Below are 17,323 nucleotides of genomic sequence, written 5' to 3' on the forward strand. Positions count from 1 at the left end.
AGATACTGTCAATAAGACCACAAAGTGTAAAAAAAAATCCGTTGACTGGGGTTGTTCGTTTAGATAAGGTTCTTAAGTTGTGAAAAAGTTAGTATCATTAGAGGATAAAAAATCCTCTTTTTCAAATTTTCAAATTTGGGAAGCGTAAAACTTCGATCTTTTTCTATTTCTCTGCAATAAGATTCATATCTAAGAACTTGTGAAAATGAAATTGGGCCTAAAGCGTGCCATTGGCTATATACCTCTCCACATCACACAAAGCTTGTAAATATATGAGATGCATTATAATTAACCTTTTATTTCTGACAATCGTTTCATTTCTTAATCTAATTGTAACGCTATTAGTAAATTGAATTTTATAAGCAAGACCCGTTTAACTTGTAATTCAAGACAAACTTTTTATAGTAGAAAAAGATATATCTTCCTCCATTTCGGATCTAAATGGGGAAACTGCATTTTATTACGTTTTATGCCAATTGGTCTCTGGTAGAGAGTTGTCTCATTGGCACTCATCATACCGTATATATCTTCTCATTTCATATAGATTTATGCATTACCCAAATACGATATATTTTGTTGTTTGTTGCTTACGTTACTTTCAGTGGGAAATATTTCATGCATATTCAGTACAACTAATCATTAAGAAGTATCCATATTGATATGCAAATCAAAAATTACAAGCGAAATAAAAAAAAACTTATCCCAAATAATCATTAATCGCCGTAAAACGTAAGAAATTGACGTTACCATTTGAGACGCAATATCGTGCTTAACGTCTAAGTCATCTACAAAGGGCCCCGAAATGACAAATGTCAAAAGATTCAAACGCGAAAACCAACGGCCTGATTCAAACGAGAAAACAAACGGCCTCGGCAAAGAACAAATGTATATTTGTCGAATTGTTTTGCTTCCTCAAGCTGAAAACGATCTTTTTAATACTGTAATAGTTATTCAAATTAAACTCTTATAATAAATCGTACTACGAATCGTTGTCTTTGTAGTACATGCATACAGTGGCATGTTGTAAGTATACTGTATAAGTATATATATATATAATGTTTCATTACCTTTTCCATGATCAATAGGTACATCTAGTTCTCTAAGAGATTCCCAGTCTTCGTCCAGACGTGTTACACTAACTGCAAATTTGAAACATCGACATGTACTTAATGTGTCTGAACTGATGTAAACCAATCTCACCCATTGTTAAAACAAAGTTTCTTTATTAGATGTTAGTTTCAAGTTATTCTATTCATATATATTTTTCTAATTCTAACCCAAATAACCCTCACGGCCTTGTCATTAGAAAAAAAGGTATTCGATATTCGATCTTTTGATCATACTTTAAACATTAATTTAAACCATTTATCTCTAAATACAAAGACAAAATGATAACATGTAACGGTGTTTTACCTCTTTTACTTGGTATGCGTAATTTGTGTTTGATTTTTAAACCAAATATTGTTCTTCGGTCTAAAATGTCATGCATGGTTTTTTCATTATGGTCCTTTGAATTGATTTCATCGACTGCAAAATACAAATAATCAGACTTTTTTCATATAACTAAAGACCATTACATTTATTAACGTCCTAACAATACATTAAATATTGGTCACCGAACTTTAAGCAATAAACAATCATTCACTTGAATCAGTATCAAGAGTTTTGTCAGAATTTGCATCCTGAGATGTTTCCTATTTAACATATCTACTTTTTTTTTCTTTTGATTTTGTATTGACTTTTAAAGACTTTTTGTGAAGGATTAATTGTTGTTTGCTTAACGTCCCGGTAGACTGCAACTAGAAAAGTATTTTGGTCACTACGGGCTCATCACAGAGTTGTTACAAACTTTGGTCTGTCAAATTAAACTTATTACGGTATCGTGTTTGTACTAACATGACCAACACGACTCATGACACATAAGTGGCACATGAGATAACATCATGTCTTCGGTTTGGTTTGTGTTGGTTAATTTCTATGTTGTGTTTTGTGCATACTATTGTTTGTCTTGTTTTTTTACTCTTAGATTTACAATGTTGGTCCTTTTTATAATGAACAAAGTATTGGTGTTATCTTTAAACTAAATGGTTCTCTGAAACATTCATAATATTCAAAGATGTTACTCTTCAAACTGTTTCTTCTGTTTAAACTGTTTATTATTTGTGCTAAAATCATTGTAATGCATCGATTTTGTAGAAGGAAAAGGGCCCTTATGGCATTTAAAATTTTTCTCAAATTTCGAGAAAAAAAACCATGAAATAATTTTGCGTATGTATCTCATTTTCATTTGTTACATTTTTTTAAAAAATAGCACACATTAATTTTTTAAAAATTCTGGCTTTATTGTGCAAGACTGACCGTATAACTACGCATAGTCCACATATCATTTTACGTAAATGAGACAAACGAATAAAGTAAGTTTTGGCACCTTATTTTTATATTTGGATACTCAAACCTGAACAGTCTTACTAACATTTAAATAAGGAATTTTAGGTGCGTGCAGTAAATACTATCAAAATAAAACACTAACTATACAAGCCATATGATTGAGTCGTATTTCTTACACGATTTCTTACCAATATATACATTTATTTGTCGCGATGTTTTAACCTCTTCCTCACATTGAAGAACGACATATTACATCTACAGATATAAAAATAGAAAAAAAATGTTCAATTCTACGGTTTCCTACAACATGTACAATAAACCAAAAAAATCGTTGTCTGCTGATATAGCAGGAAAATGAATAGATATAAAAGTATAACCTTTGTCAATTGATAAATCTAGTTCGATGTCGCCAAGAGATTGAGCAAGTACTTCATCTTCGCATAACACACGATCTACAAAGTTAAAAAAGCGACATTTACTGAACTTGTCTTAACTAAAGTATTTAGAATTATATCTCATCATAAGTTTGTAAGATCTAAAAGAAAATTAATTACCATAGCTGTATTTGGCAAAAACTTTAAGATTCTTCAACTTCGCACTTTTTTTTTGTCGTTTTAACACTCTTTTATTCGAGCGTCACTAATATTTTTATGTAGACGAAACGCGCAACTGGCGAAAATATAAAATTTCAATCCTGATATCTATGATGAGTTTATTTAAAACATTTATCCCTGAAAACTTTGAATATTAAAATAACATGTAACCCTGATTAAGTCATTTTTAATCAAATGAAACCATTCATCCCTCAAAACATTGAACAGTATTGACAACATTCGACCGTGTGTTACAACTTTTGTCTAATAAGCGTTTCTCGTATTCGATTTCTAATCAAACTATTGTATCATGATCTGAAGTGATTGAATCACATTATGCTGACTACTAGCCAGTCAGTATTTGCTCTTGCTTCTAAATGCCAAGGATAGGTAGCAAATAGTACTTTTATAAAGTCTTTGGTTAAGTCCAACCAGTGCGTTACTAAGAGAAAGTTAGGGAATAATTCACCTTAGATATGAAATACAATGCGATTTTTGGTGGCCCAATTAGTATAAAATGCAAAAACGTATGCACTTGTAAGTTTCCCTGTTTACTATGAAAATAACAATCATATAATTGTAGTAGAGTGATTTTTATGATCATTTTATATATTGTAAAAATCATCTATTTAATTACTATAGTTATTATAAAGCTTAATTACATATTTTGAATATTGTATATTCAGTTTAAATTATGACTTGCAAACCTTACTTTTATGTATAGTAATATTCACGTTATTTGCTATGAATATTCATTAGGGATTTACTTAGATCGTTGTATTTGATTGGCTGTTAATATTTCGCGGTCAAGTTTAATTTCCTTTGTTTTGTACCTGTACTTTTCCACGGGACGATAGCCATGACAGTCCATTGAATTTATGGTCTGATTATATTGACCATATATAGTTTACCTGTAAACCTTATATATTTTGGACAACATTATTATAGAATACTGTAAGTTACTTCTTTATTAACATTATTTGTATCTTTCACGTAAATGATATTCTAGTAAACTTTCTATTTTGTTTTGTAACGTTCTTCTCGTATCGCATGTATGTAACACAAGTACACAAGATGTACATGATAGTATTTTATTAAGCTAGAAGTATATGATTTTATAATCTACGGTTTATTTGCCACGGTAGAATTGTATTGTTAATTTGCGTACATTACTATTTGATTATTGTCATGAATAGTCTATATTTTATAAATGGCGGCTTATTAAGTAAAAGACGGAAAAGTGTTTCCATTTATATAAAGTAATAGTTTTGTAGTAAATAGTTTTTATCAAGTACAAATATGAATGAGTAAAGAATATTTGTTACATTGTATATTTTTATAATTAAGAGTCCGAGTATTTATGTTCGTATTTTGGTTTCAGGACTCCATGTAATGTAATTATGTAGAACACATGATTGTGATGTGTATATGATGTGCCGTTAACCTTATCAGTAGTACAACTCACTCCACAAGTGGTAAGAGTATATTTATTTATAGTTTAGCTTTGTTTATATTGTATTGTAAACATGAATTACCTCCCGTTAATTTGGAGCTTTTAATGAATCGATAATATTGACATCATAAGTCTTTATGATTATTATATTTGCAACTTTATGATTGTTGTATGATATTTATGTAGTTAATTATTATACGTATTATATATTTTAATGAAGTCATTATTAATAAATGTAGATGTAACATTTATTATATACCGTTTGTAAGGTAAACCAGTATTTAATACAAATACACAGATACACGTGAAATACATAACACATTTCAATTTAGTGTATAGATAAAGGTCAAGCTATTGTAAAAGTACACGTGACACCCGATGTCTATTTCGTTGTATGTAAACATTGAACATTCTCTACTTGCAATACATTTTACTTGCTACTTAGTTAATAACAGTCAAAGGTATTATTTATTATATTTCTATATTATATAACCTGTGATATTCGTAAACGTATATATATTTATGTTATATGAAATAGCTTGTTATTTACATATGTTGTATTGCTATTTCAGACTTGTTATTTACATACTGGTACAATAAAGCATCAGAACCTTTAGCTCTTGTTGGTGTTATTCATTAACGCATAGAAAACCACCTACTACAAATGGCGCCCACGTTTCGTTGGGTTGATGGCACATACCAATTTTTGTGGAGATCCAGATGTGAAAGGGGTCTCTTCCGGTATAAATTAATAACTAGAAGACTTTCTAAGGTTCAGATGGTTTTATTACCAGAGAATAAAGAAGGAAGAAAGAGGACTCTACATAGAAATCTGTTCTTGCCTATTGGAGATCTGCCCAAAGATATTATTGATAAAGAAAAGAAACGTCCTGCGCCCAGGCAAAGAAAAAAGAAGCAGCCCGAGGAACCGACGAAATCTGAAGGGAACAGTGAGAACAGGACCACTGATGAAGTATCAGATGAGGAGTCGGAGCAGGAGTATGGATATTGGATACTTGATCAGGAAACACAGGACAACACTAACAGTGATGTACAAGTTGTGGACCTACAAGAAGAAGGAACTCTTGGTTTCACTGGTGACGGCCATGATGGAGCTGAGAGAAGTGATCAGCAGGGAACTGGTTTAGGAGAGGACGCTCTTCCTGTGGACATTATTACAGCTGCAGAACCAAACCCTGTGAGTGATGCGGAACCTGAAGAAGCGACTGCTCAGACTATTGAAGAAAACACTTCTATTGATCGAAATGAGAGTGCGCCAACAGACTTATCACTAGGAGAGGCAGACGAACCCACAATAGCTCCGGAACAACAACAAAGAAGAAGACGTATATTACCGACACCACCACGAGACCCACCAGTAGCAACTAGACCTCAGAGAGAAAGAAAACCACCGAAATACCTGGAGGACTATGTTGTATCCAAGCAGGCTACTACTATCCAACAGCCTGATTGGTTAATGAGGATTCACTGGTTGGAGTCTGAAGCAAGAAAAGGAAGATTTAAAGGCTTAGAGATTGAGTTGTCAAGAACCATACTCGACATCATGCGAACTGGTTAATGGCTTGCCGAGGACGTCAACCTTCAGTGAAGGGGGAAACAGACCGGAATGACGTGGAAGTCATTTTCCTACAGCGGGGAGAATGCTCTGAGGGAGAATGTAGTAGAGTGATTTTTATGATCATTTTATATATTGTAAAAATCATCTATTTAATTACTATAGTTATTATAAAGCTTAATTACATATTTTGAATATTGTATATTCAGTTTAAATTATGACTTGCAAACCTTACTTTTATGTATAGTAATATTCACGTTATTTGCTATGAATATTCATTAGGGATTTACTTAGATCGTTGTATTTGATTGGCTGTTAATATTTCGCGGTCAAGTTTAATTTCCTTTGTTTTGTACCTGTACTTTTCCACGGGACGATAGCCATGACAGTCCATTGAATTTATGGTCTGATTATATTGACCATATATAGTTTACCTGTAAACCTTATATATTTTGGACAACATTATTATAGAATACTGTAAGTTACTTCTTTATTAACATTATTTGTATCTTTCACGTAAATGATATTCTAGTAAACTTTCTATTTTGTTTTGTAACGTTCTTCTCGTATCGCATGTATGTAACACAAGTACACAAGATGTACATGATAGTATTTTATTAAGCTAGAAGTATATGATTTTATAATCTACGGTTTATTTGCCACGGTAGAATTGTATTGTTAATTTGCGTACATTACTATTTGATTATTGTCATGAATAGTCTATATTTTATAAATGGCGGCTTATTAAGTAAAAGACGGAAAAGTGTTTCCATTTATATAAAGTAATAGTTTTGTAGTAAATAGTTTTTATCAAGTACAAATATGAATGAGTAAAGAATATTTGTTACATTGTATATTTTTATAATTAAGAGTCCGAGTATTTATGTTCGTATTTTGGTTTCAGGACTCCATGTAATGTAATTATGTAGAACACATGATTGTGATGTGTATATGATGTGCCGTTAACCTTATCAGTAGTACAACTCACTCCACAAGTGGTAAGAGTATATTTATTTATAGTTTAGCTTTGTTTATATTGTATTGTAAACATGAATTACCTCCCGTTAATTTGGAGCTTTAAATGAATCGATAATATTGACATCATAAGTCTTTATGATTATTATATTTGCAACTTTATGATTGTTGTATGATATTATGTAGTTAATTATTATACGTATTATATATTTTAATGAAGTTATTATTAATAAATGTAGATGTAACATTTATTATATACCGTTTGTAAGGTAAACCAGTATTTAATACAAATACACAGATACACGTAAAATACATAACACATTTCAATTTAGTGTATAGATAAAGGTCAAGCTATTGTAAAAGTACACGTGACACCCGATGTCTATTTCGTTGTATGTAAACATTGAACATTCTCTACTTGCAATACATTTTACTTGCTACTTAGTTAATAACAGGCAAAGGTATTATTTATTATATTTCTGTATTATATAACCTGTGATATTCGTTAACGTATATATATTTATGTTATATGAAATAGCTTGTTATTTACATATGTTGTATTGCTATTTCAGACTTGTTATTTACATACTGGTACAATAAAGCATCTGAACCTTTAGCTCTTGTTGGTGTTATTCATTAACGCATAGAAAACCACCTACTACATAATATTAATAAATTCCTTCAGTAAAATTGTCTCTGTCGGTGTTGCTTTTCGTCTCATCTGTAATATTGTTACAAATGAATTACCGGTATATAACTCTGAACATCCCATATTGTTCAGAATCTATGACATTAACGCTCAAAGTAGTAACTTTGGATGATACTGTCCAAGTATGCAACATAAACTCATCTGTTTTTAAAAATACATTTTAACGATGTACTCAGGTAGATACAAATCACGACATTGTATTCATTTATAGCAGAGACAATGTGAACATTTATTAAAAACCCAATTGATTTTTTATGATACAAACTTGTAAATGACCAAGAGTTTCTAGGCGATCCGAACACGCTGGATAATAAATGTTGATAACGCATGTAATAATATTGCGTTGTGTCATCCTGTTTTGAATGCTAAACTAAAAAGACTAAAATCAATAAATATATTTATTAATCCAATCTTGACAGCTACATTCCTTGTCAAAGAGTAAATTTTACGAAAGAAAAAAAACTATAACGATAAAGTGAACATCGATGTTTGTTACTGTAACTGACTATTTTATTTACACCAACAACGAATGAGCAAAAAATAAGTTTAATTTTGTTATTACGAACCCGCTCTAGTATACTCAACACTTATCCATCAAGGTTGCAACATTAGGCAACCAACAATCAAGTAATCAAGGCAGTCAGTTCCACGTACAGACGACATATGATATAGTTTAGTGTAACAGTATCGGACTACAACACAGTAGTAACATTTTAACTCTGTTAATGCCAATGTTCATATATTTTCCAATCCATGTGACATTCCAACAGCTTCATTTATGTCACTGGGTTCGGCACTTACTACCAGGTGACCTTGTAATAATGTGTGGACACAGTAATTTTCAGAAGGCAAAAACAAATAAAACTGAAAAGGACGTTTAAAATTCTTGGTTTCAAATGTTGTGCTACAATACACAATTTTGTAATTATTACGTTTTCTTTTGCGCGATAATGTATAAGGTTTTTAGAATTTATATCCTTATATCTTTTAGATTGCAAGTGTATTAATTTCCAAATCTTTACATTCTCTTGTGTATATATTTGTATACACAGTGAGACTCAGAGTTTGATGTATAGAACATGTAGAATCTTTTATTTTCTCAATTGACTTGTAATTAATTTTTTGGTAAACTTTTTTGTTTCCAGAAACTGAAAAGAAACTGTTGGCTTTGGTGTGTATATCATATCAGTCGTAAGTCTTGCTTTTTGATATAAAAAAATTGTTCGAACGAGCATATATTACCTTCTATCCTAGAACCTGTAGAATTTTGTCTGTTTTTCGACATCACTATAAAACAGTAATCCCAGGTTGGTGTATGAGCTCATATACTGCAAACTTGTAAACTAAAACGATAATTATATTGTAAGAATCATAATTTAATGTACGTTTTGGAAGAAATTATGTATTAATTCAAAAAAGGCAGTTTCTCGGATTTCATCAGTAAAAGGAGTATGCAGAACGTCTAAAAGATGTTGAGTATATAACCCACAGACAGCAATTAACTTTACATTCCCAGTGAATTGTACGAACGAAATTCAAAAGGACGTGTCTGAGATAACATGTGACCATATTTCTTTACCCGCGCAAAGCTATTTCTGTCAATTTAAGGTGGATCATAGGTATATACTTCTTAAGACAGAATTTTCTAATACTTAATAAAACATTTGAGTCACCGCGCTATTTTGCAAGCTAAAAGTCGGATAAAACTTGCATAGATTGTTAATGAAAAAACACATATTTGTGAAAAATATGTGAAATAAAATTTGGAAATAAAATATGAGAATAAAGGTTTTCTCAAATGCTTTAAACAAATAAAAAGAGAAGGATGTCACCGAACTCGTTTTCTGGCTATGAATACAATTTGGTAATCCCTATCATTTCAGTATACAATTTTTACTATCAGAGTTACCTCCCTTAAAATGAAATAGTTGAAAAAATTATTCTAAAACTAAAAAATATGGTTTTTGTTTAAAATTTTTGGATAATGCAACAAATCATTAATTTTTCTATATATCAATTATCATTCATACACATTCATTGCAAGTGTGTCTAAACATTTGCAGACTAAGGCAAAGAACTCGACCGATTGTGTATACAATCCAAGATGGCGGTATATAGTTAATCTACCTTGAGAAGGTTTAAAATAAATTTACTTTTTACATTTAATGCAAGGTTAAAGATATTTTAGCAAACACTTAACCTAACGATTAACTATTACACAACTATCTGTTACAAACTTCGATAAGATGTTTTATAAATAGAAACACTGGATAACAATTGTCTATATGAATCATCCGTTTCTATTTTATGTGCAATTTATATTGGAAAATTGAGGTTCATTAGTATATATAAAAACATAAAAATAGAAGTATTTATAGACCATTGTAGACGTTAATGGACTAACCACATGCAATATTTAATATAACAACAATGTTTCCGTATACGGAGTATTTTTACGTTAAATACAGATAAACTATACATTTTTTTTTGGTCGTTCACATTTAAAACTTAGTAAACATACAAAGCAATATATTTTACGTGCAGATTGACTGTAATGATAGTAGGTAATGGTTGAAATCTTGGGGTTTTCGTAAGAATGAATGAAATATCATTGATTTCGCAAATGCGTTCTTAAAATTGGCCTTGCAAAATTGAAATAAACAATCTTTCTCTGATTAAAGAAATTCTTTCTCTTCCCATAGCTTTTTAAAAATAATATGTATTGCATAGTTAGTCCGTTTTATTTGATCATGTACAAATACAGAATTTTCACCCCCTTCATCTTGTGTTGAAGGAAATCATACCACATCTCCATATTTTTATATAATTATGTGTCTTTTAAAAACCATACCAGAATCGCACTAACACAAAATCATGTTCCTATTTATCAAAATGTTCACATGATGCAGTAGATTTGACTACTTCACGTAATACTATGTGAAAAAAATATTTTGTCTACCTTAATTAAACCAAATATGAAATACATGCAGACGGACACATAGACTACACAACATATTGCCCCCTTACTATCTTAGGCGTTGCATGCCAGTAAGTTGATTGTAAACTAACCTTATTTTGAGCAAAATTGTTTGAACTTCACATGCCTAATAGCATCATCCAAATGATTTTCCTTTAAACAACCTTAAACGGGTGTGCATAATTTTACATATTAATGTTCCCGCCAATACTTTGTTTGTTTCATAATACTAAAATAGTTTTACCTGGGTTGATAACGTGTTTAAAATTCATCGAAAATACGTGATTGTGCCGACTTACAACCCAATTTTTTACAGATTGTGGAAAAATCAAATCTTTTTTTCTTATTATGATATAACATTAAGTACCGAGTCAGGAAATTGACAGTTGTTATCCATTTGTATGATGTGCCCTCGTAAATTGGCTTTCGTAAATTGTAAAATTGAGAATAAAAATAGCGAATGTGTCAAACAGACAGCAAACCCGACCAAAGAGCAGAAACAGGTAGTACTATACGGAGGTCGGTCCGCAGTCAGAAAACCTTTCGGTGGTTGTATATATAATATGAAAATTCCATATGTTTTGCTATTTGGAGAATATTGAGTTGTCAGATAAAATTGTCTCGGTTGCAGTCTAGTTCACATATTCATCATCCCAAATCTCCTTATAATGAAATAATTGAAACACAATTGATAAAGGTATCCATCTATGACAAAAGAATCAGTGAATATCCAGCAAAAGCATACAAAAATCAAAGAAACTGAGCTTTAATTGCTGTTCTGATTTGGTATCATGGTTGTTTGGTGTATATTAAATCTATATCATTTCAAAATTCTTCAAAAATTAAAGTTTGGCTGCTGTTTTGAATCAGCCGGCTGTATGTCGGTGATGTATAGTTTTCCTTTTAATTGGAATTCTCTGAAACCACTAGATGATTTAAACCAAACTTGATCTGAATTATGCAGAGGGTGCGCTAATCTAGGAGCCGGCTTATATTTGCTTGAGATAGAATTCAATATAGTCACAACATTTTATCAACGGGTTTTCAGAAAATTTTGAATGTAATGATAATGAAGAAGAAGCTGTCTAATAAAATATGTTTCTAAATTTCATATGCTTATTAATGTTGGTTCTACATTATTGATTTGTTAGATAAACATTTTTTATTTCTGTTCGTCACTGTTGATGGCAGTTGTGTGAACGTTTCTGTTGTATACATTTACAACTCTTGTCATGTTAATGGATTTGGGCGATGCGAATCATATTTATAGCCTTTGTTGAAGACTGTTTGAAGCCTTATAGCTGTGATTTGGTCATTTTGTTGTTAATTTAACGTCTCATTTATCTATACAACACAACGTCCCATGTTCGTATTTAATCAACATTTAAAACAATCCTAAAGATCCCATGTATGTGCACCTGCGATTGCTGCTGTACATGTCATCGAAACACTAAGCCTATTTACCTATCACAAAATGGAGATATCTTATAGATATAGGAAGATGTGGTGTGAGTGCCAATGCGACAACTCTCCATCCAAATAACAATTTAAAAAAGTAAACCATTATAGGTCAATGTACGGCCTTCAACACGGAGCATTGGCTCACACCGAACAACAAGCTATAAAGGGCGACAAAATAACTAGTGTAAAACCATTCAAACGGGAAAACCAACGGTCTAATGTCCATATCATTTCACAAATGCTACGTTTCTGGTGTCTTACAAATTATCACTCAACTGTCTGTAAAAGTTAAAGTAGCTGAGATTTCTAAAATGTTCGACGATAGATTATTCTAAAACTTCTGACAAAACCGTGAGTCAATGTACTTTTACATTTCAAGATGAAACATAAGTGTTCAAGCTTTGCTTTTTCGTTATAGTACATTGAAATAAACGAAATCACAATATTTTTAAATGGATTAAATAAACGAAAATTTATTATTCCATTATTTAGGGAAACATTTCAAAATTGCATGAAATTATTACTTCCAAAATATCAAGACAAAAATATTGGGTCACAGGCCTTATTCAACATGTTTAAAACAAAAACCAAAGAACACTTTAAGTCTCCTTTTCAAATTCAATAATATGTCCTTATTATATTTTTTTCTGAAATTTTAACAATACAATTCATAACACTGTATTTTATGATATTTTAATATGACCAAAATTGAGGCTCAGAAAAATACCCGATTTACCTTAGCTGCACAAAAACACGTTTATATAAAAGCAAAATGATAAAGAACTGATTTTTTTTTTAAATATAATAGATAGTGTCTTTCAATCATAAAACACTCTTTTATTTTGAATTTTTGAATTACTAAGGCTTTTCTACCTCAGGCATCAATTACCTTAGCTGTACTGGGCAAAACTTTTAGGAATTTTGGTCCTCGATGCTCTTCAACTATGACTTTATTTAACCTTTTAAACTTTTTTGGATTCGAGCGTCACTTATGAGTCTTTTGTAGACGAAACGCGCGTCTGGCGTATATACAAAATTTAGTCCTGGTATCTATGATGAGTTAATTTAAAGGCCTGAGAAAGTAATCTTTATTCTTGAATCCTTTGATCCCAGTTTGTTTCTAATGTTAACTGAAAACATTCATAAGTCTATTTCTGAGTAAAATCAAACAAAACAAAAAAGTCAATGATTTGTTATGGACATTGTTTATTTGAACAAAATTTATCACGAAGGAGCCTTTGTCCAATTCCATAGAGTAGTGGAAGATATTAGCAAGCAAAATCGAGGGAATTGTGCAAATGATGATACAAGCATGAAAATTACCACAAAGCATCATTATTATATAATCTTTAAGAAATAACTGCTGGCCATTAAAAAAAATATTTTTTTCAAGATGGCCACGTCCATTTTCTAAAATGGTTGTTTTCTTCAGTTTGAAAAAAACTGATTTTTCTGGAAAAATTTTTGACCTTCTTTTAGTAAAAACCAGTTATAAGGTTTGGCGGCTATCTTCCTTACATCACATAATTATCAAAAATGAATATTTGACATATCCAGTATTTGCGCATGCGCGAAAATGTTACAAAATTCTTTCAAAAACATTTGAACTAGTTACCATATATTTAGTGTTTTGGGATTTCTAATAATATTATGCGTTGGTTTAATAACATTTTTCAAGGTTATGATACACATGTTTTATCACTTTTGCGCATGTGCAAACTATTCATAGACATTAAGAGCGATTTGTAAGCACACCCAGGCAATTCTCAGGTATTCGATGGATAAGGCGAAAATGTGGTGAATCCCGAAGAAACATCAATTGTAACTGCAGATCAGCCACTTTTTGAAATGCCTAAGCAAATTAATGGGAATGGCCTGATTTTTACGGAAAAGATAAGTTTATCGTCATGTTTGGTGGATTGCACATTGAAATGACTTGTTAAAAAAACTCTTGGTGATATATTGCGTGATAGGAGATGGAAATGTTGTCCTACTGAAGCCAATATTGCAACACAAGAACGGCAGATTCTTTGTATGTATATTCAAATGTACCTAGGACTAGACATGCGCATCAGACAACTGCACGTATTTTTCTTGAACTGCTAATTTCGGATTATGAAAGCTAAACTGAAAATGTATAATACACCAGTTTCACATTTAACTGCGCATGTCTAATCTAATTAGCAAAACTATGAAATCACGCGATAATTCTCGAGAGTTTATCAACTGGGGGCTAACGGTTGTAAGCAGTGACCATAAAGACTTGGAAAAACAAGCATCTGATTGAGTTTTTGCGTTGACATTAATTTCTAACAACATGAGCCTCATTTGAATCAAAATGTAAAATTTATATTGACCAGACAACTTTAATTATTAACAATTGACACATTAAAAGATTTTAAAACGGACTACTGCTGTGTTGTTTATTGCAGTAATATACGAGCTGAAATGCCGCCTGGCTTTATATTAATTGTACCTTTAAATGTCACGAATTCACGCTGAGATCGTTCACCAAACGGGAAGAATAAATTAGATAAATAAGCGGAGCTCACTTCATATACATAGTATTAGGTCATAAATTAAGAAGGCAATTAAGATAAATTAACACCTTGGCCATGTGGAATCCTCGTTTCACCTTGTATAATCTCACCAGGTGAAAACTGATAAAAACGTACCCTTTTCTGCATATACAGTTACTGAAAAAGGGCGACCATTTGATAATTTATTCAACTTTTGTACACAATTATTTCCTGTATTTTGTGTTGCAGATCATTCTTTTCCATCCTGCCTAGGTCATAATTATTTATTAGGAAATTAGTCTAAGAATATTATTTTTCTACACCCCCCCTGACCCCTCCTGAAAATCAATTGGTCATCCCTTAATACAAATGTTTGAAATGTTAACCCTGGTACCTTATTAACACTGAGATATCATGGCCAGTGTGGTTAATGCCGCTGGGAATATTTTAATAATTTAGGAGGGGGTCATGCAGCATTTGATCTTAATTTAAGGCATATATCGCTCGTTGTAAATACAGGATATTCAATTACTTTTAATGGCACGAAAAATGATAAAGCTGACAATATGTAGAAAATTACTCGCCTCGCTGGCACTGAACCTCTGCTAAGACGAAATCGATCATGAACATAGCTTAGAAATTAAAATGATATTGAATGCATTGTATTATAGTCTGATCTTTGAAAATTGAAGATGAACCTGTATTTCTGATACGTATTTTAAAACTGCCTTATATCTCGCTTCATTTATATCATGGCCGTCTAAAACATCATTGACACAGACATATTTGAAACAAATGTACATACAAATAAGCAGATGTGGTATGAGTGCCAATGATTGCCAATGAATGCCTCTGATCGCCTCTGTTTAATCCATACAAAATGCTTCATATTTTCACAGCGTATAGCTTGAAAACAAACTCGGTGACCTATCATTGTGTTTTTCATATTGTTAGCACATCACAATAATTATGTACTACATCTTTGACAATCTTGAGTATGTAAGGAAAAATTCTATCAATTTTCGTTAAACATTATATATCATACTCCGATACTACCATTATTGGAAATTTCGATAATTTAGTAGTGCCGGTATCTTGTCCTTGTATCCATGAAATTTCACGCAAAAGTCACCATAACAGTAACCTGTATATTTTTTAAAGAAAATTAAAAGTTCGAGTCTATGATACTAAACCTATATGTAGGTCGTAACCCTTTACAGTCCTCTACATGCATGTGAAGAAATGTAAAAATTTAAGAAAAACTGGAACAGAACTGAAATTAAATGAATTTCTGATGTTTAGGCTGTTTTCTCTTTATCAAAATATTTTTCTCTTTTCACGAAAAATCAAACTCACATACAGCAATGTACATAGCGCAGTAATTATAAGCAAAAGAAAGCAGTTACAAGATTATACTGTGTTAAAACCATTTTACTCATAAACACAACTGTTATGAACTCTTTACAGCAACAAGATGACTTATTTTCTCGTTTGAATTGTTTTGTGTCGAGACCATTTAGAGAGTACTATTCGGTACAGATTTTCTCATTGTCGAGGGCTGTATGGTGACATATGGTTGCTTTCATCTGTCATTTGCTTCTGGTGTATAGTTGTCTCGTTTGCAATCATACCACATCTTTTTATTTTGAATTTATGTTATTCTCTGTATACATGGTATAGACGGTAAAACTATTTATTCTAAATATATAAAATAAACGATTATTAATATCTTCAAAATAAATAATCTCCAGCATACATCACGAGAGACAGAGATGTTGTTTAACAATCGGTTGATGTATTATTGTGTTGCTAAATATCAGTAGCCCCCTGTCACGTATGATATCGTTAATTGTCGCGAGATTTAAACTCAAACGCGCATAAGATTTCGAGATCGGCGTTGATTAGTAGCTTATGTGAAACTGGTCTATTATCTCATGACTCTGTGACGTATAATGATTTAAAAGACTGGTGTATAGAGTCATCTCGACCATAGTTTCATTCCTGGCGTTCAATTATAAATTAAAAACTTTTTCTGATTTTGGTATTATGGTCATTTCATGAGTGAGAGTTCGTACTTTACAAACAGTCCATATAAAGCATGATAGAGTATTGTTTTAGGTCTTGATCTTATAAATTATGCTCGATCGTTTCGGACCATCACTAAGATATGACTCACTTCCCGAACATTAGCCACAGGTGGCAATGGAATTTGAAAATGATAATTTCACTGTACGTAAGACCAGTATTTTTTTTTTCAAATAAAAAAATTGATCAGGCACAAAAACAGAATAATGCAATTGTGAAGGGCGATGTTGGTGCCATAGGATTAACCGAAGATCAAATTTAGACAAATGGATGGTAGCTGGACCAGGGGTCAGTATACTAGAAGATGAATTTTGTAAAATCTTGTGGTTTGGGTCATTCGATAACAGATGAAAGACCTAATGAAGACTCTGCGAAAACACAAATCGATCTCTTTAAACAATTTTAAAGACTTTGTAAAGTGATGAACTAGTTTGCAAATTCATTTCTAGAAGAGTCGTCAGATTTGTAAAAAAACCACTCCATTTAGGAAATTGTTGAACATGTAAGATATGTAAATAAATACGAAAAATTTTGGTCAAAACAATACGAAGATCTTTTGAAGCAATGCAAATGAAGGCTAACCTGCT

The 17,323-nt window shown here is 31.5% G+C and overlaps 3 long non-coding RNA genes across 3 annotated transcripts; 2 read left to right on the forward strand and 1 right to left on the reverse strand.

Moving 5' to 3' along the window:
- Positions 1-3,759: 3,759 nt before the first annotated feature.
- On the forward strand, positions 3,760-5,148 carry LOC143051366 (uncharacterized). The gene is made up of 3 exons (XR_012970727.1): positions 3,760-3,935; positions 4,363-4,456; positions 5,007-5,148. It is a non-coding gene; the product is annotated as an uncharacterized LOC143051366 (long non-coding RNA).
- A 1,161-nt stretch (positions 5,149-6,309) lies between these two features.
- Positions 6,310-7,590, forward strand: LOC143051367 (uncharacterized). The gene is made up of 3 exons (XR_012970728.1): positions 6,310-6,487; positions 6,915-7,008; positions 7,558-7,590. It is a non-coding gene; the product is annotated as an uncharacterized LOC143051367 (long non-coding RNA).
- Positions 7,591-7,664: 74 nt separating this feature from the next.
- Positions 7,665-10,894, reverse strand: LOC143051369 (uncharacterized). Its single transcript, XR_012970729.1, has 3 exons — positions 10,764-10,894; positions 8,937-9,037; positions 7,665-7,706 (listed from the first exon to the last, which is right to left on the reverse strand). It is a non-coding gene; the product is annotated as an uncharacterized LOC143051369 (long non-coding RNA).
- Positions 10,895-17,323: the final 6,429 nt, after the last annotated feature.

Source organism: Mytilus galloprovincialis, chromosome 11, assembly GCF_965363235.1.
Source record: "Mytilus galloprovincialis chromosome 11, xbMytGall1.hap1.1, whole genome shotgun sequence".
Taxonomy (NCBI): Eukaryota; Metazoa; Mollusca; class Bivalvia; order Mytilida; family Mytilidae; genus Mytilus; species Mytilus galloprovincialis.